The following is a 25,699-nucleotide window of genomic DNA, read 5'->3' on the forward strand; positions in this document are numbered from 1 at the left end:
AGCGGAATCTCTCTGTGCAACTCTCGTCGATTCTTGTAGCGACAAACTTTCTTTGTTCATTGAAAGGGAAAATGTTTATGTACGTGGTGTGTGCATGGTACACATAACTGCTCGATCTATTACGAAATGGTGGTGAAGATAGGCCATGCATTTAGCAATTATGAGGAGGGTGTGCGAAATCAGCAACAAAAATTTACACTAAATTTGTATTAAGACAATAACGTCAAACGCAGGGGCGGTTGCGGTCACAGAGTAATCGTTCACAAAGGAGGACCGTACAAACATACCATCGTTCGACCTTCACGGAGGCTTCCGTATGGCAGACATAGTAGTAGGCACCTCTGGGGTGGAAAGCATCTGAAAGAGTTGAAAACAAACAAGTCGCCTTGTCCGGGTGCAATCGCAGTTCGGTTTTATAAAGATCACATTACGGCATTGGTTCCTTCGTGGCTTGCATTTATCGCGTATCTCTCGCTCAGCTCAGAGTCCCACGTGATTGGAAAAAGTGCATGTGACTCCAGTGCGTTATAAAAAGGGTAAAAGGACGGACCCGCAAAATTAGACCAATATTGTTAACATGTTTATTGCAGAATCCTTGAACATATTCTCAGTTCGAATATAATGAAGTTCATTGAGAGAGGAAAGCTTCTCTCCACGAATCAGCAGCGTTTTAGAAAACATTGCTCATGAGAAACACAGCTTGCCCTTTTTCTCACATGTTATCCTGTGAACTGTGGGTGATGGGCACGAGGTAGATTCCATATTTCTAGATTTACAAAAAGAGTTCGACACGGCGCCACACTGCGACTGTTATTGAAAGTACGAGCATACGGGATAGGTTCCCAGATACGTGAGTGGCTCGAAGACGTAAGTTGTCGAGTTTTCGTCGGAGACAAGGATATCGGCAAGAGCGGTACAGGGAAGTGTGACAAGACCGCTGTTAGTTTCTGCATACGCAAATAATTTGGCGGACAGGGTAAGCAGCAATTTGCCGTTGTTTCCTGATGATGATGTGGTCTACGGGAAGATGTCACCGTTGAGCGACTGTAGGACGGTACAAGAGGACTTCGACAATATTTTTAAATGGAGTGGCAGCTAGAACTCTAGAAAAATTTCTATTAAAGCAGACGAGTAGGAAAACATAAAGTAATGTTCGAATGGAGCCGTAGTAGTATTCTGCTTGACACAGACAGGTCCTTTAAATATCTAGGTGTAGCAGTTGTAAGGCTTCTAGCAAATTTTTGGTATTTAATGAAAGTGGTAAGAGGTCTATTTCTATTCGATATATTTCATATTTGTACACTGGACTTTTTCAAACAGAAGTTTTCAGTGATCGATATGTTACGCCACAGAGCTTCTAAGTACAAGCAATGCGATCTTAGGTTGTCAGTAGCTTTGTCGTTGCTAGTAGCATTCCGAATGAAGTGAGTGCATTAGGTCTCGGTCACACTACTAAGCGGCCTGGAAAATGCCTACAGAGCATAGAGATACTTACAAGTGCAGAGGATATTAAATTTTGAAACCATGATTTTGAAAGGGCAGATTTGAGAACTGTACAGATGTTCAGGTAATGTTGTTGCAGAATTGCCTGCCTGCAAGTAATGTATGATATGTTTGAAGAAAGGGAAGTTTTTAGTGGAGTTTCTCTTTGCTGGTTCAGATTAGTTAGTGTGACTGTCGAAAAGAAAATAGGTAAAAATTGCTTGGTCACATAACTTGCACTCAGAAGTTATATATTTACCTCTGCTGGTACTTGAAACAAATCACTGTAACCAAGCACTTGATTCCCTTCTAAATGTCTTCTCCTTACATATCCTGCCATTGACAGATTAACTGTGCCTTAATGCCTCTGGCTGTGTATATCAAGTAGCCTTCATTTAATTAACCAGTTCTATGAACTTTTTTTCTCCTTGAACCTGCTGAGTACCTCTTCCATTTTTATCTGATCTACGCACTTAATTTTCAGCGTTATTCTGTAGCATCACTTGTCAGGGGCCATTTTTTGCCTGAATGCTTTATCATTCACATTTATACAAAAATGACCTTCACATATACACACCCGGGAAAGACTACCTAGCACATAAACTTACGTGTATTACTAAAATACACTCCTGGAAATGGAAAAAAGAACACATTGACACCGGTGTGTCAGACCCACCATACTTGCTCCGGACACTGCGAGAGGGCTGTACAAGCAATGATCACACGCACGGCACAGCGGACACACCAGGAACCGCGGTGTTGGCCGTCGAATGGCGCTAGCTGCGCAGCATTTGTGCACCGCCGCCGTCAGTGTCAGCCAGTTTGCCGTGGCATACGGAGCTCCATCGCAGTCTTTAACACTGGTAGCATGCCGCGACAGCGTGGACGTGAACCGTATGTGCAGTTGACGGACTTTGAGCGAGGGCGTATAGTGGGCATGCGGGAGGCCGGGTGGACGTACCGCCGAATTGCTCAACAAGTGGGGCGTGAGGTCTCCACAGTACATCGATGTTGTCGCCAGTGGTCGGCGGAAGGTGCACGTGCCCGTCGACCTTGGACCGGACCGCAGCGACGCACGGATGCACGCCAAGACCGTAGGATCCTACGCAGTGCCGTAGGGGACCGCACCGCCACTTCCCAGCAAATTCGGGACACTGTTGCTCCTGGGGTATCGGCGAGGACCATTCGCAACCGTCTCCATGAAGCTGGGCTACGGTCCCGCACACCGTTATGCCGTCTTCCGCTCACGCCCCAACATCGTGCAGCCCGCCTCCAGTGGTGTCGCGACAGGCGTGAATGGAGGGACGAATGGAGACGTGTCGTCTTCAGCGATGAGAGTCGCTTCTGCCTTGGTGCCAATGATGGTCGTATGCGTGTTTGGCGCCGTGCAGGTGAGCGCCACAATCAGGACTGCATACGACCGAGGCACACAGGGCCAACACCCGGCATCATGGTGTGGGGAGCGATCTCCTACACTGGCCGTACACCACTGGTGATCGTCGAGGGGACACTGAATAGTGTACGGTACATCCAAACCGTCATCGAACCCATCGTTCTACCATTCCTAGACCGGCAAGGGAACTTGCTGTTCCAACAGGACAATGCACGTCCGCATGTATCCCGTGCCACCCAACGTGCTCTAGAAGGTGTAAGTCAACTACCCCGGCCAGCAAGATCTCCGGATCTGTCCCCCATTGAGAATGTTTGGGACTGGATGAAGCGTCGTCTCACGCGGTCTGCACGTCCAGCACGAACGCTGGTCCAACTGAGGCGCCAGGTGGAAATGGCATGGCAAGCCGTTCCACAGGACTACCTCCAGCATTTCTACGATCGTCTCCATGGGAGAATAGCAGCCTGCATTGCTGCGAAAGGTGGATATACACTGTACTAGTGCCGACATTGTGCATGCTCTGTTGCCTGTGTCTATGTGCCTGTGGTTCTGTCAGTGTGATCATGTGACGTATCTGACCCCAGGAATGTGTCAATAAAGTTTCCCCTTCCTGGGACAATGAATTCACGGTGTTCTTATTTCAATTTCCAGGAGTGTATTTTGTGTAATCTTTCCTTGGTATTGCAAGTCTGCACTTTACACCGTCTCTACTTAGGTCGTTGTTATTTGTTTTGCTGCTCATACAGCAAAACTCATCTACTGCTTACAGAATTTCTCCTCTTTAACTCCCTCAGCATCATCTGATTTAATTACGCTGCACTTTGTTACTCTTATTTTAGTGTTCATCATGTTCATCTCATAACATCTTTTGAAGACATTGATCATGTCTTTCATTCCAAGACCCTTGCGGTCACTGATAGAAATGCAGTGACATTGGCAAACCGTAAAGTTCTCATTTCTCATCACTGAACTTTAATTCCCTAATTAAAATTCTCTTTGGTTTCGTTTATTAAATACTCAGTACACAGAAAAATATTTTGGACAGGTGACAATCCTCTCTCATTTCCCTGTGAACTACTGCCCCTCCTTTCATATCCTTCGACTCTAATATCTGCTCTCTGGTGTCTATAAACTCACTCTATTTCATCCTTGATGCTTCTAGAATTTCTGAAAGTGTATTCCACTGAAATTTTTTGAAAGCATTCTCTGAATTTACAAATGCTGTAAATGTGGTTTTACCTTTTGTGAGTCAATCTTCTATGTCTCATGTTAGTGTCCTATCGCCTGTTGCTCAGTTTCCACGGCGCCCAAACTGGTTTCCCCACAGGTCGCACACTAAACCTTTCCGTTGTTCTGTAAAAAATTAAGTCGTTGGTTCAATAATATTCACACCTATCACGGCATGCCTCCTTTGGAATTTGGGGCTCTTCAGTTTTTTAAGTCTGAGGGTTCATGGCATTTCTAACATATCTTCCATACCTGTTGTAACAGTTTTATCATGGAATGTTCTCTCAAAGAGATCAATAATTCTGACTGAATATCGCCTAAGACAGTTGCCTGTTTCTACTTAGGTCGTTCAGTGATTCGTCAAATTCGTGTCACATTATCGTAAATATCATCTCATGTTTATCCACTAACTTCTCCAATTCTGTATTATTCTCTTAATATTTCTTTACTTTGTATAACTCCCCCATATATTCCTTCCATCTTCCAGCCTTTCATTCTTAGCATAGTACTGGCGTGCCATTTGAGCTCTTGATAACCATGAGACTGCTACTGTTTCCTCCGAAGGTTTCTTTGATTTCCCCATAGCTAGCATTTATTTTTACTCCTGCGTGCTAATTCAGCTTTCCATTTGTCATTTAGCTGTTCACGCTTTGCCAATTTCTCTCAATTTTCTGTTTAGAAGTCTCCAGTCCTTTTTCCTGTTTCACACAGTATTGGAAATCGGTATAAAAGAATCGGATATTTGCAGAAAAATTAACATTGTCCGTTGGAATAGTTGTGCACAGGGTATATGCAATAGTACGAGATCTAGTATACCGACGAATGCAGTAAATGGCGTCGCATTTGATATCGATAGTGTGGTGTATAACAAGGCATCAACGATTCAGTTATTGGAACTCAAAATAAAGGCAATCGGCTCTGTACCATAGTGTATGCGTACGTGCCTTCACCGCAGGTACGAAACAGACACCATTAGTAACAGTGCGTTTTGTGTACATAAACCACAATTATGACAATGCCATGCGAAATACAGTTATCATGTGATGAAAAAGTAAAAGTCGTTGCTTACAAGGAAATGGGTCTATGATCGTCAAATCACCAAGAAGTTGAACCATTCGAATACGTTAGATTGGGCACACGATGTCTGAGCAAAGTCGAACAGTATCCGAGGCATCAAAACAGTTACTTTTGCGCGAAACAAGGGCCACAAACTGTTATTATTCTCAACTTGTTGCTGATTTACATTTGCCAATAACTGTCAGACGTGTGCGAGATATTTTATCACATTGAGAACGTATTGCGTTCAAGAAACGACTGCAGAAATCTGGTCAACACCCAAACATAAACAAGCTAGAGTGAGGGTTTGCTGCAAAACGTGTGCCATGAACTTCAGATTTGGTATAGTGAAAAGAATTATAATTTAGATGGCCCGGATGGATTTCAGTATTACTGCCATGATCTGAGAACAGAGCAGCAAATAAAAACGAGGAGAAATTTTTCTGGCTTAAGTGCTACGATTTGGACAGCCTGCGCTACAGGTAAACCAAGCATCGCTTGCTTGAACGCTGGACTGAACTCCAACAGTTATACTGAGATGCTACAGACGTAACATATTAGAATGTGAGGACCTAGGTGCCGAAAGTTTAATGCCTCAAAAAGAAAATTAATCTGTACATGTTTCTATTACAACCAAAAAGTAGTCTGCAGATAAAGATATCAATGTTTTGCCCTGGCTTGGGAATGTCCCGGACTTGAACCCCTACGGAAACTTCTGGGGAATACTTGCAAGGCGTGTTTATTGTAAAGGAAGGCAATTTGAGCCCATATGTGAGCTGGAAAGAGCAAAACGATAAGGGGGGGGCGGCAGTTTCACTACTAAAACTACAAACCCTAACAAAAAATTAATGCCAATGACAATTTCAGAGGTAATTAGAAACAACGGATGATGGACAAAGTACTAGCAACGCAAAAACACAACAGGTCAGTGACTACCTTTATATCAATTTCACTATTCAGGAAATGAAATTATGTAATTCCGACAGGACTGTTAATGTCTTAGGTGTATCCAATACTTTCATAATAAATTAAGTACATGTGTGCTTCACGCGTTGTACTTTTACTTTCGTAGAAACCACGCATTTATACTAATTTCCACTGTATACTGCACTTTTATGTTTCGTTAGTTGAATTCAGTATCTTGTGTGTTGAAATAGTTCAAATGGCTCTAAGCACTATGGGACTTAATATCTGTGGTCATCAATCCCCTAGACTTACAAACTGCTTAAACGTAACTAACCTAAGGACATCACACACATCCATGACCGAGGCAGGATTCGAAACTGCGACCGCAGCAGCAGTGCGGTTCCGGACTGAAGCGCCTAGAACCGCTCGGCCACAACGGTCAGCTCTTATGTGTTACCAAGAACTTAAACTGGCCATTGTCTTTATGTCTATCTTATCTGCTGCCTCGCTATTACATCTTTCAAAGCTTTCTACTCAGATTCCATTGTATTCGTTTATCCTGTTTCAGTTATTCCAGTGATGTGTAAAACTTAAGGACGAAAGTGACTGCCAAGTAATATTGCGCGACAGACTTGGGCTGTAGTGTCCTGTGGTTGGCACGAAAGTACTATCGATCAAGTATGAGCACACTTCTCGGCGTGCACTAATGTTGAAACTCAAGAACAACACGAAACACCATAACTCTTGTGGCGGCAAAAGCCAGATAAAAGTTGCAAGACAATGAAAAGAAACAATAACAACCAAAATACTACGCTACACAATTCCAAACTGGCGTTATGACCAACAAGATACAAATTTCTACCGAAAGACTACGGCGAGTGTCTATTGAGCTAGAGCTGGCGTAAGTATTGGCCGGAGATGTCCTAGCTGTAGGTACAAACTGCCAGTCTGACTCTGCTGACCGATTTCCGCAGAATGCTACCCTTACTCTCTGTCACATGGGTTTTCACTAAGTAGTGCCGTGTTTATGTAGAAAATCTGTTGATGTTTACTTTCACTGGCGCTGTTTGGTATATGAGCACTTGCAGGGAGGTCGGCAGCCCACCTTGCTTATCTGTTGTGCGGGCGCTCTAACTGATAAGGGGTCGCTACGACATGGACTATACGTAGATAGCGCTGCTGTAGTATAATATAGAAAATAACTGAAAGAAATACGCAATGAGATGAAAAGAAATGACACTTCATTCAAAGATAATAATGAAACTGAAGTCACCGCAATTTATGCCGTCCATGCTGTCCAAAATGTTGGTAATGGTTTCTTGTGGTAGGGCGTTCCATTCCTCCACCAGCGCTGTTAACAACTGCTGGATGGTCGTTGGTCCATGTACGTGCTGCCGTGCGTCTCCTCTTGCATCCTGCACATGCTCGATGGTATTTCGGTCAGGACAACGGGCAGGCCAGTCTACTCGCCGAATATCCTCTCGTTGCAAAAGCTCCTCCACGTCACAGTTCGATGCGGTCGTGTACTGTCATCCATAAAAATGAAGTCAGTGACGAATGCACCCCTGGAAAGACGCACGTGGGCAAGAGGTGTAGTGTCACAATAACGCGGACCAGTGAGTGTACCGTGTTCAAAGATTCAGAGGTCATTACATTGATGCAACGTTATGGCTCCACACACGGTAACACATGGACCATCAAAACGATCATGTTCCATAATTTTCCTGGGTGTATTACCTCTTCCCTCCTCTCTCGCCATATGAGGGCACGTCCAGAGTCAGTACTCAGACTGAATCTGCTCTGATTTTAAAAGAGCGCGAAACACTCTCTTCGTTGGCTCACTGTCTACGCTATTGGCACCATCGCAAACGATGCTGCCGACTTGCGGTTGTCAACGTATAGCACTCCTCCCTGACAGTACTGATAGCCTTGTCGCGGGAAAAGCCAAGTATAACACTATCGGCTTCTACTAAAGTAGCGATTTAGCGATGCTTCTTCTCCCCGAAAGGATTTTAATATTTGACCGTGATCATGCGTGATGGAAAGGTATCGGACTGCTCACGTTTCAGTCAATGAAATAGTTTTCAGACAGATAAACTATTTTTACTGATTATTGTTCGTATTCTGAATGAGCCTTCACTTCTTTGTACTATTTAGCTCAAATGGGACGTGTGACGCCTGTATCTAATACAGCTTGAGTAGCTGTAGTTGTCTGCTTATTATAATTAGCTCATTTCATTACTGGTGTAGTTGTAATACGAAATTGAAATCTGGCTCAACATTTAGCATGGGGACCTGGAATTAAATCAGTAGACTCAGATCTAGCGTTTCTTGTCAGTTACATTTCAGTAAAACTTTATCTATCCTTTTATGAAAAATACGTGAAGTACTTCAAAACTTAGGCTCACTGAATAATTAAGCAATTTATTACTCCTAGAAAGTTAATTAATTTTATTAAGGAAGGTTTTTACTTTTCTGTTCAATAAAATAGGATACAAGGATTATTGCAGTACTTGGAATAGGACCCTATCTAGGTAAATGACTAAGGACAAAACGAGGATGCCAAACACAAAGGCCGGCCGCTGTGGCCGAGCGGTTCTAGGCGCTTCAGTTCGGAACCGCGCTGCTGCTACGGTCGCAGGTTCGAATCCTGCCTTGGGCATGGAAGTGTGTGATGTCCTTAGGTTAGTTAGGTTTAAGTAGTTCTAAGTCAAGGGGACTGATGACCTCAGATGTTAAGTCCCATAGCGCTCAGAACCATTTGAACCAACACAAACTTTAGAAAACACAAACTTATTATTGATTAGTAAAACACGTAAGCGGTCCATGCAGTTGTCTAGTACTCAGCTGATTCTACAAGATGAAGACGGTGGCAGCGTCGATCTGCTGCGGCTATTCAAAAAATGAAGCATAATTATACATGCCTCTTGTTGTATAACAATCCCTGAAACGCCTCTTCTCCGCGTCGTACTTTCGTATTTCAGAGCGAACCAATGAATGCCATGAATAATGAGCCTAATATTTCTTGCTTCGTTCATTTCACAAGATGCGGACACTTTTCATTGCAGCCACCGACTAACTCTTGCAGTTTGTCCCACCAAATCCACCTTTTCCACTCCTGCAGTTTCGTAGTGGAGGGACTTTCCTACAAGTCTTACGTGATTACAAACCTAGTTTCCCTGTGTATGAAACAGTTATTACAAGTAAAGCTTGAACTTTTCCATTCTTTTACAGAACATTAACCGAGCGAGGTGGCGCAGCACTGGACCCGCATTCGCGAGGACGGTGGTTCGAACCCGCGTCCGGCCATCCTGTTTAGGTTTTCCATGACTTCCCTAAATCGCTGGGATTGTTCCTTTGAAAGGGCACCTACGACCATCTTCCCCGTCCTTCCCTAATCCGATGGGAGCGATGACCTCGCTGTTTGGTCTGCTTCCTCCAACCAACCAAGAGAGCATCATTTTAGAAAGTGTATCGATACGTTAATTACACTGACATACATACTGATATAAATAATGAATAAAACCTGTACAAAGGTGTTCTGTCAAAGAGCCTGGTGATACAGGAGTCACATTAAGTAAAAATAGCTGAAGAAGTTAGGTAAGACAAATTAGGTGCGCTGCAGCCCTGTTCGTTATGGTTGCAACTGCACGCGCTAGCCGGCCGGAGTGGCCGAGCGGTTCTAAGCGATACAGTCTGGAACCGTGCGACCGCTACGGTCGCAGGTTCGAATCTTGCCTCCGGCATGGATGCGTGTGATGTCCTTAGGTTAGTTAGGTTTAAGTTGTTCTAAGTCCTAGGGGACTGATGACCTCAGAAGTTAAGTCCCATAGTGCTCAGAGCCATTTGAACCATTTTTTGCACGCGCTATTTGAAGTGAGTCCCTTCTTGCCTGTTGCACAATGTAGCGGTCATCTGCTGTTGTAGTTGATTGTGGTCTACCACGTCCTCTCCTTTGGGCAGCAGCGTCTGTGAATAGAAACGCTCCCTCCGCTCATGACACAATGTTATTAGCAATGCTAGACTCCTGGGCTACTCTCTTCGCAGTTACTTTTTCCAGTTGCCTTTTGATTGTTCTCCGTGTGAAGTAATCAAAATGTTGTCCTCGGGCCACGTTGTAATGAAGAACACCACTAGAGTGTAAAGTAACTCCTCGCTGACTGACATTTGCCGTCTTTTGGCGCTATAATCACACTGACCGCACACCACGTGACGTCATACTTTCTGTCCACGATTGCGAGGTCTCTCTGGTAAGGTGAAATCGTAGTTCTTTTGCACCGAGTATTTAAAAAGCCGTGTTACTTTATTTAGCTCGTCCTTAAGTTTTTCAGAGCAGTGAATTCACCTAAAGCTCTATTTGAAACTGTCAGCAACATCTGATTCTTTAGATCTGTGCATCCCTCTCTCCTTAATTTCCTACATTTCTGTGATTCCTATAGTTTCAGTCTTCGTGGATGACATTATATAACAAACTACATTTATAGAGAACTTCTACCCAGAACACCTCATGCAAATATCAACTTACTTTGTTAGATCATTCAGCGACTTATCTTTCCTGTACACAACAGAATATTCCACATCTACATCTAAATTTATAGTCCGCAAGCCACCTAACGGTGTGTGGTGGAGGGAACTTTACGTGCCACTGTCAGTACCTCCATTTCCTATTCCAGTCGCGTATGGTTCGCGGGAAGAACGACTGCCGGAAAGCCTCCGCGTGCGCTCGAATCCCTCTAATTTTACATTCGTGATCTCCTCGGGAGGTATAAGTAGGGGGAAGCAATATATTCGATACCTCATCCAGAAAAGCACCCTCTCGAAACCTGAACAGCAAGCTACATCGCGATGCAGAGCGCTTCTCTTGCAGAGTCTACCACTTGAGTTTGCTAAACATCTCCGTAACACTATCACGCTTACCAAATAACCCTGTGACGAAACGCTCCGCTCTTCTTTGGATCTTCTCTATCTCATCTGTCAACCCGACCTGGTACGGATCCCACGCTGATGAGCGAGTAATGTAAGAGTGGACGTGGTGTATCGTTCATTTGTGCTGTTAACATTAACAGACCTGTCTCATTTGCTTAGAGCGTACCCTGTATTTACTTTCGTTTCTGTACGACGTTAGTTAGCAGTACAAGACGCTGCATTCCGTTACCTAAGGAGGTATAGATCCACTCTCATATGTATAACAACAGAGAGACTCCATCAGACATGTCGTCTGGAAAACAGACAGAATGGGAGTAGACTGATTTTGTTACTCTGAGTACTGTACGCCCCAACCCAGACGCCCTCCTCCTCCCTACTTGTGCTGCATGATAGAACAAATAAAAATCCTGATAAACGCTGACGTTCCTTTACCGCCAGTGGCCAGAAAGATCTCCATAATGAGTGGGAAAGTGTGGAGTCCTCGCGTCGTTTCAGTGTCTGCATCGCGCCCCGGGCTTGACCTCTCCCCTCCAAATTTGAGACGTCACGGCGAGTTTACGCTACAAAAAACCGCCACCACCGAGTCGTGCAGCAGCCTGGGGAGAACCCCCACCCTAATGACAACCCCAGCCTCCCAACCCCAACCCCAACCGTAACCCCGCGTGACGAATGAGAGCGCGCCGCGAGCAGGCGAGCCGTCGCTTTTTGCGCGAGCAGAAATCTGCTCGCGTTTACAAATTTGCTCGAGCGGCCCTGCTAACGCGGTGTTTACGCATAACTGGCTGGTCGGCCGGCTGCTGATCTCGCCCCCGAGCACTGTTTAAGCCCGCCTAGCTGCCCTCGCGCTCTCGCCTCCGTTCCTCTCTTAATGGCCGCTACTAATAGCCGAACGCCTACTTAGCTGCGCGGATACACGTAGGCTTGGCGTCATGTTTCGGTAATTAAGATGTAAATCATTTTGATAATATGAGGAAAAAGCAAAACAGGGAAAAAAAGGACAGCTTGAGCGTAGAACCAACATTTTTGTGGGTGAGATTCTTCTCTGAAATTGTCTGGTTCGGTACTGTAATATGTAGTTTCTCCACCGAAAATCTGACTCTTAGTTCTAAAGTGATCCTAGTATCACGTACGCAAGCTAGCCTCTAGATATGGTCAGCTCAGAACGACGTGATGAAAAGTAAAAATACGTCGAAAAGGAAGCGGGTTGTTCTCTCTTTCTGCATGGTCGCATTTCAACATCTGCTGGTTACAAGCCACTTCTGTCAGTAAATTTGGCAACATTAAATCGAGGTGAAAGAAGGCCGTGGATATCTACTATAACCAGACACATGACTAAACAGAACGTTTATATTCAAATTTGATCTGAAAACCATTAAATTAGTAGTACAAATAGGAAACCCTTTACTATAGATGATAATTGAAACCCTCAGCTCCCGAAAGGTGTTGTTGATAAACCTTGATGGGGACAGCTGAAAATGAGTCCCCCGACCGGGACTCGAACCCGGGATCTCCTGCTTCCATGGCATTTATTCTAGAGAAGCTGTACGGTCATCAATGGTATATGTTCTTTCGAGAATAGTTACTATCTTCATATATAGTTAAAGGCTACCCGGCCATTGACCTTCGTCTGTGCGAATGCGCACACGTTGCCCGAACTCATACGGGAATCGTCACCTTAGTTGGCGCGAATAATGAGAGGATGGGTAAATATCTATTAGGAACATTACGTATGTAGATTATAGACAGTTGGGAGTGCGGGTCTCACGGGAGGCATGTAACGGGTAAGTTCCTGCAGTCGTGCTTTTCATCTGTGTCCTCGGTGGCTCAGATGGATAGAGGGTCTGCAATGTAAGCAGGAGACCCCGGGTTCGAAGCCCAGTCGGGGAGACACATTTTCAGCTGTCCCCATCAAGGTATATCAACAACACCTGTCGGCAGCTGAGGGTTTCAATTAACTATCATTTATTGTAGAGAAGCTGTACGGTCATCAGTGGTATCTGTTCTTTCGAGAACAGTTACTATCTTCATATATAGTTTTACAAGAGTTCTTTTTACCTACCTTCAAAGAGTAGTTTCAACATTAAGTATTATTTGTCTGATGGAGAATGGGAATATTACCGCCGCTGATAATTTTTTCACCAGAAGTGAATTAATAATAAGTCACAAAAAAACAGAAAAATTCTCTATGGAAACGGATTTGCAGAACAGTAATGTCATACTATGTCAAGATTCTCATACATTTGACCTACAGATAGGACCTTCTTTTCCAAACGCTCAAACTTGACTTCAGATTTATCGGTAATTATATGTGACTGAGCCAAAGTTTAATATCTCAGTAATCAACTGTTTAAAAGCCGAAAGGTGTTCCTCACAGAATTTCAGTTCTTTTCGTATGCAGTCTATGTTATTATTGACTAATTCGACTGCTTTTGCAAGAGGAGGACTGTACGGGAGCCATTTGAAAAATGAAAAGAACAACATATCCCCTAAAATACAGAAGCATAGAAATATAAGAGACGGTCAAATGAAAACGAGACAGATAAAAACACTAAGCAAGGGTGCACCTCTTCGTCACTAGCAAATCGACGGCCAGGAATGTCTTTCTTCAAGGTACCAAAAAACGGAAATTGCATGGCGAGAGATCGGGACTACGGAAATGATGTGTAAGGGCTTCCCAGCGAAACTTCCGCAGCGCACTCGAAACAACCTTGTCACCATACCAAGAGTTATCACAACTGTAGTGAAACTGAGAACATGAAGAGAAACGTTAACATAGCCTCTTTCTCGGAGTGGATGAACTGTCTATATACATAATTAAGGAAACGTGCGAGAGTGCTACTTGCACCTGGCCAATTTTGTCCCAACTGTCTCATTTTCATTTGCCTGTCCCTTATAACTTGCTAATACGTAATATATCATTTATCTGCTTCTTTCGCGTATTTAAACCTGTTTGTGATGAGTGTTCTGGAGATAATTTATGATTTACATGATCATATTAATTATTTCACATTAATTCATATACACTGCTTTGTAAGTTTTTCACTATCTATACCGAGGTAATATAACTCTTTCTGTCCAACTAGTCTGGTGTGTGATGTAAACAAAATTGTACAATACAGCCTATGCAGATCAAGACATACTGGAGGAGACAGATCAGTTTAATGAATCAGGGACGAAATCATTATAGACGGATCTCAAGATCAGATTGGTGAAAGGTAAGGAAGGAAATATGGTGTGTCCTTTTGAAAGTAATCATCTCGACATATGGTGTAGGTTATTTGGGGAAACTACTAACATCCCAGATATGGTTAGTATCGTGAGGGTATGAGCAACGATCCTCCATTGTCTTATGACTGAACACCTCGCTCGGTTTCCATCGACGCTGTCCCCTATGAAGCCTATTACACCGTGAAAACTATTTTTTGTTTTTATCAAATGCATGATAGCATTACTTGGGGTATAGACCCAAATGAGAACTGGATGTGTACCATCACAACACGAATGAAAAGTATCTGGACAACGGTTAGTGGACATTAATATAGGAAGTTATGACAAAATAGTGAAACGTCCCCTTTGAACAATTATACAAGACTGTGCTTAAACTGACACACAATATTTTGTTAGCGCAACGCAATCTGACTTTCAATAATCCCTACAAAAGAATGGCCCTGACTAACATTAAACTATACCTTTCACAAATCACTTACCTCACAAAAATCTTCGCTACTCAAGCTACTGCAATACAGCGAGCGCCACTACTGCCAGCTAAATAAAAGATTCAAACTACGGAAGGCACTAACTACTGATAGGCATAGTTAGCAAATGAAAGATTTTAATAGAGAACAAACAATGTATTTACCTCAATAGTCATAATATATATAGCAGTTCATGACAAATTACAAAACTCCGCCATCTCTCTCCCCACATCCACCACTGCTGGCGGCTCACCTCCAACTGCGCAACGCTACGCGCTGTTCACAGCCAGCTGCCTAACACTACAATGGCGAGTATTACAACAATGCAAAGCAGCCACAGACTGCACACAGCGCAGCCAGTGATTTTCATACAGAGGTGGCGTTACCAATAAGAAAACCTAAACAGCCTACTTACAATAGCAAATTATAAAGATCGATGTAGACACTACTGCTTTGCACTAAGTGATATGATGATGGCAGTTTGATTTGTCAAGACTAGCTATCCATGGACAAATATTTACGATCAAGGCTAATAATGCGTTTCCACAAGGAGACAACGCCATTTAATCGCTGATCGCCTCCAATAGAACTGACAACGTCACGTGATTGTAATATGGGCAGTCCCTACCCTTAGCCTTTATGACAGCTTGAACTCTGCTGAGGACTCTTCCGGCGAGGTGTCTGAGTGACTATGGAGGAATGGCAGCCAACTCTTCCTCAAGACCCCTTAGAGGGATGTTAGTGGTATTGAATGCTGCGGCCTGTAGCGAATGCGACTTTCTAACTCATCTCAGAGGTGTTCCACTGAGTTCACGCGAGGGTCTGGGCAAGCCAGTCCGCTTCAGGGATGTTACTGTCCACAAACTATTGTCTCACACAAGCTACGTTATGACAGGGTGCACTGGTACGCTTATACAAACAATCGTCGTCCCCGAATTGTTCCCCTGATGTACGCAGTATACAGCGCTGCAAAGGTTGTTAGAGTCTTTCTGCATTTACTATTTTCTTGAGCGTAAGAAGGGGACCACATCATAGAAACGAAAAACACCCCCACTCAGTAACACGATCGCCTCCGTACTCCACTGTTGGCACCATACATGACGTCAAGAACGTTCTCCTGACATACGGCAAACCCAAAGCCTTCCATCGGATTGCCACAGGGTGTAGCGTGATTCATCACTTAAATTACTTGTTTCCAGTCAACCACTGTCCAGCAGCGTCGCCCTTTACACCAACTCAAGCGTCGCTTACCACCGACTATAAAAATTTGTGGCAGAAGAAGAGCTGATCGAGTACTATATGCCATTATTTTTAACTCCATACGCACAGTCATTGTGTTGGCTGGACTATTGACAACACTTTGGAACTCACGAGTGGTTTCTTGCACTAATTTCACGCGATTTTTTACAAGCACTCTGGGCAATAATCGGCGGGCCTGTCAATACGTGAAATACGCCTTGTCTTCGTTTAGCTGTTGTTGTTACTTGCCGGTCAGTGTGGCCGTGCGGTTCTAAGCGCGTCAGTTTGGTACCGCGTGACCGCTACGGTCGCAGGTTCGAATCCTGCCTCGGGCATGGATGTGTGTGATGTCCTTAGGTTAGTTAGGTTTAAGTAGTTCTAAGTTCTAGGGGACTGATGACCTCAGAAGTTAAGTCCCATAGTCGGATTACAACGAATGATTAGTTCGCTTACGAAGTCACATTCTCCTTACCGACCCATTGTGCTGTTATTGCTTCTGTACGAATAAAGTAATACTCTCCTCCTCCTTTAATGCTAGCGCGTCTACCTCTTGTGACATCTACTAGTCGATTGTCGATTACATTGAGATGTTCGGATACTTTTAATCAGATATCGGAATCAATCTCAGATATCCACATAAGTAAATCTGTTTTGTCCATCTAGTGTCAAATATATAAGAAATTTACAAACAAAAATGATTTTGTCTGAACTATTTTGTCTTCAGTTGAAATTTAACTGAAAATTGCGAAAATCATGTTATAAGCTAAAAGATATTTCATTCTACGGTTCTTAGAATTCGAGGTCGCGTTTGCAAACTATTATTCACGCACGTACAGTGCATAATGAAAGAAGTGAGCACAAAAGCAAAATTTTAAGATATATTTGAAAAATGCATGGTTTCTCATTTTCATTCTCTGTAACCTTCCAGACAAAATGAAATGTGTAACAGAACGTTAGACTTCCTCTGTAAGGTTTTGGATCTTGTAATGGTTCAAAATGGCTCTAAGCACTATGGGACTTACCATCTGACGTCATCAGTCCCCTAGGCTTAAACCTACTTAAACTTAACTAGCCTAGTGACATCACACACATCCATGCCCGAGGCAGGATTCGAACCTGCGACCGTAGCAGCAGCGGGGTTCCGGACTGAAGCGCCTAGAACCGCTCGGCTACAGCGGCTGGCTCTTGTAATGGTTGGCCACAGTTCGTATATGGGACGTAATTATATCTAGGCACACAGTACGTAATGAAACTCGTTTACGATAGAGGACTGCAGCACCATTCCCCCTTTCAATTATCGAACAACGAAAGGATGGCTGACATAGTGTTTAGTGTATCTGGGGTTGTAAAACAGTTAAGATCCTTAGACGCCAGAGAGGCATCTGGCCTAGACGGTATCCCCGTAATATTTTATGTTGACTGCGCTACAAATATAGCACCATTCTTATCGGTCATCTATCAGAGGTCATTGGAACGGCGGAAAATTCCACGGGAATGGAATAAAACCCAGGTCATAGTAATTTATGAAAAGGGTAGAAAATCGGATGCACATAATTACCGGCCAATTTCACTGACATCGATTTGTTGTAGAATCATGGAGCATATTTTGTGTTCTGACATAATGACCTTTTTTAGACTCTGAGAAGATCATCTGCAGAAACCAGCACGGTTTTAGGAAACAGCGGTCATGCGAGACACAGCTGGTCCTCTTTGTGCATGATATACAACAGGCTCTAGATACCGGCTCCCAGGTTGATGCCACATTTCTCGACTTTCGAAAGGCTTTCGACTCAGTTCCGCACTGTCGCTTGCTACAAAAGTACGCGCTTACGGTCTGTCCAATGACATATGCGGTTGGATAGAAAGTTTTCTAACAGACAGGGAGCAGTATGTCGTCCTGAACGGGGTAACTTCAACAGAAACAAGAGTAACTTCAGGTGTGCCCCGGGGCAGCGTAATAGGTCCTCTGCTTTTTACGTTTTACATAAACGATCTGGTTGATGGTATTGACAGCGGCTTTAGACTGTTTGCCGATGATGCTGTAGTCTACAGGAAAGTAGTATCACACGAAAGTTGTGAAAAAATCAATGAGGATTTGCAGAAAATAAATGGTTGGTGTAATGACTGGCAGTTATCTCTCAATATTAGTAAGTGTAACCTTCTGCGTATAACAAGGCGAAAATCACCATTAATGCATGAGTACAAAATAAATGATCAGTCTTTGAAAGTGGGTACATCAGTCAAGTATCTGATTGTGATCATTCGAAATGATCTCAAATGGAATGATCAGATTACACAAGTAACGGGTAAGGTGAACTCTAGATTGCGGTTTATTGGTAGAATCCTGAAGCGATGCAGTCCTTCAACAAAGGAAATAGCTTACAATATGTTTGTTCGTCCACTCTTGGAGTATTGTTCGTATGTATGGGACCCTTACCTGTTGGGTCTGATTCAAGAGACTGAGAAGGTCCAAAGAAGAGCGGCAAGATTCGTTACTGGTACATTTAGCCATCGCGAGAGCGTTACAAATCTCATAGGAAGTTTGAAGTGGGACACACTTGCAGATTGACGATGCGCTAAACAGAAGGGGCGGCTCACTGAATTCCGAAATCCAATCTTCACCGAGGATTTAGAGTATATATTATTACCTCCAACTGTCAAATAGCGTAATGATCATCATTCAGAGATAAGGGAAATAGGAGCTCGTACTGAGGCGTTCAGACAGTCGTTTTTCCCTCGCGCAATCCGCGAGTGGAACAGAGGGGTGGAAATATGACTTTGGTGCGAATTGTGCCCTCCGCCGCACACCGCTTGGTGGCTATCGGAGTATATATGTAGATGTAGAAAAATACAGAACTGGATATAGATTGGACAATGACGAAGCTATGAACCCCTTAGTTTCGGACAAACAGTCTTAGACCTGTAAACAATATTGTCATGTATAGTGATTTTATAGTTTGCTATTAATTAAGCATTATTAACAATCGAATTCATGGAACAGCTGTATCGGACAATCAATAAATCGTTGCTGTGTGGTCTGTGGTTTTTATCTTTGCTGTTTAATGTTTATCTTAGCGACAGGTTATAACAATGGAATATCGCCTGAAGAAACATGTGCAGTTGCCTATCATTACTTTGATAGATTCTGTCAACGTGTCTAATGCCCATATGAGTAACGTGCTCCGTTTTACCTACACAATGTGATCAAAAGTATACGGATATCTGGCTGAAAATGACTTACAAGTTATTGGCGCCCTCCATCAGTAATGCTGGAATCTATTATGGTGTTGGCCCACCCTTACCCTTGATGACAGCTTCCACTCTCGCAGGCATAGGCTCCGTCAGGTGCTGGAAGGTTTCTTGGGGAATGGCAGCCCATTCTTCACTGAGTGCTGCACTGAGAGAGTGTCGATGGGTGAGGCCTGGCACGAAGTCGGCATTCCAAAATATCCCAAAGGTGTTCTATAGGGTTCAGGTCAGGATTCTGTGCAGGCTAGTCCAATACAGGGATGTTATTGTCGTGTAACCACTCCGACATACTCCGTGCATTATGAAGAGGTGCTCGATCGTGTTGAAAGACGAAATCGACGTCCCTGAATTGCTCTTCAACAGTAGGGAGCAAGAAGGTGCTTAAAAAATCAATGTAGGCCTGTGCTGTGTTAATGCCACGCAAAAGAACAACGGGTGCAAACCTTCTCCATGAAAAGCATGACCGCACCATAACACCACCGCCTCCGAATTCTACTGTTGGTCCTACACACGCTGGCAGATGATATTCACCGGGCATTCGCCGTACTCACACCGTGCCATCGAATCACCACATTATTTTATAAAGAAAGACTTTCGTTACAGCTATTATGTGTAGAGGTGTAAACTCCATCGAAATCCATTTAGCAATTCCGAGCTATATGCCACAAACTTCGAAATTGTGTGAAAACTGTTACTTTTCAACGAATGCCGTTGCATGACTTAGCTGTGTTTTTCATTTATTTATAGGAAACAGCTCCAAATTCTTTGGAACAGTTGCAGTGGCCTTTTTTGAAAATGCTAGCAAAACTAAGGAGTTCGTTTAGGATGTGGTAAAGGACGTTCATGCATTCTAATGAGCTGGGGTTTGCATTCTATATATGTAGTATACACATGTTTTTATTCTACCAGTCTGTCATGACATCTATTCGTATTTTCTCGTTGCTGTTGGGATCTGAAAAAATGCAGTGTTATTCGGTATTTCATGAAGTGTCACCTCATTATGTGAAACAGAAACACTCCTTGGATCCTGAGCTGACTGCATCGTCACTGCTGAGGGAGGACAGTAATAACCTTGGGAAGGCGGCCTGTAGCGGTTCCTTGAGATGTAGATTGGTAAATGGAGTCGGTTTTCATCCGCTCCCATTTGACCTTGCACAGTAGACGTGTAGACATTCTCTGAGCCTCACTATTGTGTTTCTCCACTCACTGCATGTATCTGTAATATCTCGAATACCAGTCGCTGTTTGGTGGAATTTTACCAGCCCCTACTTTCTGAACTCGCCACTCCTCCCCACTGCTCGCTGTACAAATGCACCCGTAACTAGGTGGCTGCGTTACATCAACCACTTTTGATGTTGCAGGTTCCAAGCACCGCCCCTGCTCTGCTTGCGCAGCCATTCCGCGAGTCCGACGCACACAAATTCCTGAGCACGAAGGTAATTCCTGTGCACTTACGTCCGTTTCTAATTCTGTCTGTCTATTTGTGGTTTTACTCTCTGTTTCATTGTTTCCTAGACTCTCGCGCTTATGACCCAGTGGTTACTGCTGATGCCGTTCTGTATGTTCTCAAGTGCTTTTGCGTTCGTCACTTCACTCTGGTACGGTATAAGATGTCTTTGAAGTTATGCTTGTGAGCTGCATTCCCTGTACGTCATTTCAGGAAAAGCAAAGCCAACAGTTCCCAGCCATTTCTTAATAATACACCTATATTTCGATGTAGTTCCGAATTATACATCAAATCTGCATCTGTACATCAGAGTCGTGTTATGATGAAGGCGAGAGAAGAGGAGGGAGGAGGTGAGCAAGTCTGCTCAATATGTTTTGAAATGTTGTTCGAAAAATACATGTTATTCTACTAGAAAAACAGCAGGTAATATGAGAACGTTATATGTCAGCCTCACGGACATATACATTACCCATTATTTTAATAATATTGTCTTATTGATATTCTGCAGCTGTATACACGCCTTAGGATCAAAATGATGCACCCGAGATCTCTTATATAACGATTTTCGATTCACAATTAAATCCTACCTCTCGTGTTGAAGAGTAGGGCATCTCTTGCAATTGTACTTCACTTTAACAGTGACAGCGTCAAAACCCAAAGATATTAGTGCGCATGCGCGATGATAGTTATTAAATAGAGCTATGACACTTCTTTTATGAAACACTAATCCGTTTGTTTCATTTACAATGTATTTGTGACTCGCAACATAAAAATGTTCAAAACAAAGTGATCTCTAACACCAGCTATAGGTCAGGAACCGTGCACTTGGATACTGTGAACAAAGCATGTTACCAGTGTCAAAACAGTAGTTCACAAACCACTTACAGTATAGGTCTTCGCTCTTCAGTATTAGGCGGCTGCAGTGAGGCTGATATCCTCAAAGTGTGCTTTATTCTCCTTAAAATATGAGGTCAAGTGGGTGATGTTTCGTTGTGTGCCTAAGTGTACTGTCTCCCCTGCGCTATCAATTACGTCTGATGGCGCGATTTTAATTTTTTATATGTTGACATGTACTCGTTTATATTGGGAGAAATCGTGTTTGTAAACTCTGCTGCGGATTAGAAACAAAATGGACGTTCTGCTTCGTCAGGAATTCTATACCGATAATTCGTTCACTTATCTTTTTCTTTATCACAAATATGTTTTTTATTCATCCTGAGTATAGTGGTCTTCAGCTACAGAGATTTTAAAAAAAAATATTAGATTCGCTTTCTTCCCTATAAATACTTAAAGTTTTTGTGATAACCGTTTCGATTTATCACGGATATAAAGATATACTCGTAACTGAGTATCGAGCCTCCATTTGAACTGTATAGATAATGTGAATATTGCGATGTTAACCTCGATTTGGTTTGCGACTTTTTGTGTTGTGAACCGCCTTTCACACTAGAGCTCTATAAGTTCCTACACGATTCACAATCCGTCTTCTTTCCGGTAAAGTTTTTGCTTTTTAATCTATGAGTGAATGGAATACATTTGTGGGAAACGTGCAGAGAACTGGACACGTGATATAATTCGTGAAGAAAGGAAGAGGTGGAAGATAAATCTGTGAAAACCAACAGTATGAAAAATGCAGTATGTCTGAAAATGCAACTTAAGGTTAATCGTCATGGATAAATACAATTATCAGCTAAAACATTATAACGTCTCCACCGGACATCACAGAACAAGGTAAATTCAAAATAAGATTACAAGATTCTGAAGCACGATCTTATGTGTGAAAGAAGCTGTTTGTAAATAACTTACATCCACTGATCATTTAATTAGAACCTAATACCGAATACTACTTGTTCTGGCGACCACTCATTACTATTTATTCGAGTCAGACCCCAAAATTGTATATGGTAACTACCATTAAAAACCAAAAATTGAGAGAACTATTGAGCTACCCTACTGTGCCAAAAATATTGCAACTTTAATTGCTCTCGGGCTCGCGAGAAGAAAATCTTCTTCTGTGCAATATGCAGGGCATAGTTTACAGACCAGTAGATGTTCTGTGGCGTGTTCTTCTCCGCATTCAGTGCTAGTAATATTCACAGGGAAATACCATTTCTGGATCTTCCAAAACCCGAACGAGGGCTATGGTGTCACCTCCACACGATCCAAATCTGTTCATAGCCAGATGGGAGGGTTCCCCAAGGGGTGGCCACATCGAGTTATTCTAAGATCGCTGTTGTTTGCAACACTGAAGTGATCTTCATAGAACTTCTTCTGAACTTCAGACTTTGGGCTGGTGGAACGTGCTCATATAATGTATAGTTTCGCTGATAGGCTTTACTAGTTTTCTCCACATTTGCAGTCACTTCACGACGAATATCTGGTGGCGCTATGCCTACGACCTGGAAGAGTTTTACAAGTAGCGCATGAGATCAAAAAAGTGAACGAAGACATAATGATTTCCATACCAAGTTTGAATTCAAAATACAGCGAGAAAAGTGGACAATTCTACATAATGTTAAAGTAAGCATGAATTTCAACCTCACGAATACAGGCCATATGCTCGATTTTTGAGTAAAATCAGTATTATCTGTCTCCCAATACAGTTTATTGAGATTCTCAGGCCGGCCGGTGCGGCCGAGCGGTTGTAGGCGCTACAGTCTGGAACCGCGCGACCACTACGGCCGCAGGTTCGAATCCTACCTCGGGCATTGATGTGTGTCATGTCCTTAGGTTAGTTAGGTTTAAGTAGTTCTAAGTTCTAGGAGACTGATGAACTCAGCAGTTAAGTCCCATAGTGATCAGAGTCATTTCAAGCATTTGAGGTTCTCAGTACCACAGTCAAACTGACTGAACAAAACCGTGACTAATTGTGCAGCTCTCATTTGAAGCTCCTCTATTCATTCCGTCAGTCCAGTACACAGGAGCTTTTTCTTTTCTTTATTGAATTTCGATTCCTCACCAGAGGGGGGGGGAGGGGGGGGGCGCTCTGCAGCCTACAGAAAAGTTAAAAAACAGAATTAGAAGATTTGAGAATAATAAAAGCAGGCCATAAAATGGGGACTGTTAAAAACTGAAACATGGAGAAAAAGATGCGAAGAAAATATAAAAACAAACGGTCGGCAATGTACACAGGAGTTCCACGAACCACCTTTTTATGAGCAACCACTCCCGCACGTGAATTGCATTGCCTCAGAATTCTTCCGTATATTTGAGTCTCAGGTCTGCCTAACGCAGGGCTAGGTATACAGGGTGATTATAATTAAAGTGAAACATTCAAACCGCTGTAGAAATAATCACTGGTCAGAATGACGTCAAATTGCAACTGAATATTATCGGAGAAGGGAGAAAACGTATGGCAGAAGTAAAATAAATAGTTACAAAATGTAGCAATAGATGGCGCTGTAAGCATCATAATTTAATAGTGGTCGACTAAGAGTGACAAATTAATCATACGACAATGCCTAAGGTGTACGTTTGACGTTAAACAAACTGTACTACTCAGTGTGCGTGGGTGTACAGGTGTGACACTGTTAGTTGCGTAAGCGCATCCACCACAGCAAGGTCATATCACATCGGATGGAAAAAATGGGTTTTTAATTGTCCTGAGGACAAAGACCGCATAAAAAGGATCAGTCAAAATCAAAACATATTCAATATGCTGTCCACCGTTTTCTGCAACAAGTTTAAATTGAGAAACAGCATGTTCCACAACTTGTTGCGCTATGCATGCCTTCAATGCAGCTAAGTTTTCAATCGGAACACTGAACACAACATCTTTCAGACAGCCCCACAGCCAGAAGTCACAAGGATTAAGATCAGGTGATCGGGACGGCCAGACTGTAAGGAAATGGCGGGTGATAATTCTAGCATTTACGAAATGGCGCATCAGCAGCTGCTTAACCGGATTTGCAATTTGCGGAGGTGCACCATCTTGCATAAAAATGATCCCATCCACACATCCACGCAGTTGCAGAGTGGAATGACTTGGTTGGTCAAAAGACACTCGCTTACCAGTAGCGGTAAAGGTAGCAGGACCGGAAGCACCTGTGTCTTCTAAAAAGTATGGCACTATGATAAATGATGCCGTAAACCCGCGCCACACAGTGATCTTTTCAGGATGAAGTGGTACTGGTTGATTTGCGTGTGCATTTTCCGTTGCCCATATTCGACAATTCTGTGTATTGGCACATCCTCTCAGATGGAAGTGGGCTTCGTCTGTCTGTCCACAAAATCGTCCACGGCCAATCATTGTCCACTTCCATGCGAGCAGGAAATTCTAAAACAAAGATCTCTCTTGCTGGATGGTCAACAGGAAGCAATCTCGTGCACATGGGTAATTTCGAATGGATACCAAAGAAGGCCGTTTCTTAGGATTTTACGCCTCATGCCCACGGGTATGTCCAGTGTTGGGTAATTCTCCGTGTGCTACACGTTTGCACTCCAGAACTCGTCTCCTGCTGCATTGCTGTGACCACTGCTTCCACTGACGTCGAATCAATTCGTTTCCTTCCTCCCCATCTTTTCTCCAGACCCACGGCAGTCATCGGACCGACGCCTTTTTCAAACCTTACAGTGTGCGGAACTCCTGCAGAGCGAGGTGTACACAGTTTTCATTCTTGTAATACGGCTTTACAAGCAGAACGCGATCGTGTATTGAGACAGTCATGGGGAACGTCGCAGACGCGAAAAGAGGAAATGCCGCGTACCTGGCGTGTTTGTGCCATCTTCAATGGGTCGTGCACATGACAGGTACTTTCAAGTACATATTCTGACACATATCTATTGATCAATTGTCACACTTTTTTTTCTTCTGCGATACTTTTCCCCCTTCTCCGATAATGTTACGTTGCAATTTGACGTCATTCTGATCAGTGGTGTTATTTCTACAGTGTTTTGAAAGTTTAATCTTAATTATAACTGTGGTATCAACGTCCGATACTACACTTGTTAGGGGTTGCATCTATCGACCGCGGTCCGTATTAGTATCGCTGGACCCGCGAGTCGCGACCAGCGCCGCTCCGCGGCTTGTATCGAGTTTGTAGCGAGCTCTCGTCCACTCTTGCTCGGGAGGTCAAGTAGTAA

The 25,699-nt window shown here is 43.3% G+C and overlaps 1 protein-coding gene across 2 annotated transcripts in view; it reads left to right on the forward strand.

Moving 5' to 3' along the window:
* The window catches only part of LOC124613073, a 1,160,819-nt gene that overhangs the window by 114,081 nt on the left and 1,021,039 nt on the right, over nt 1-25,699 (forward strand). For both annotated transcript variants that reach the window (XM_047141658.1, XM_047141657.1), the window contains exon 2: nt 20,532-20,606. The gene's annotated coding sequence lies outside the window, so the exon portion shown is untranslated. The remainder of the gene's footprint in view (nt 1-20,531; nt 20,607-25,699) is intronic.

Source organism: Schistocerca americana, chromosome 4 (assembly GCF_021461395.2).
Source record: "Schistocerca americana isolate TAMUIC-IGC-003095 chromosome 4, iqSchAmer2.1, whole genome shotgun sequence".
Classification (NCBI taxonomy): Eukaryota; Metazoa; Arthropoda; class Insecta; order Orthoptera; family Acrididae; genus Schistocerca; species Schistocerca americana.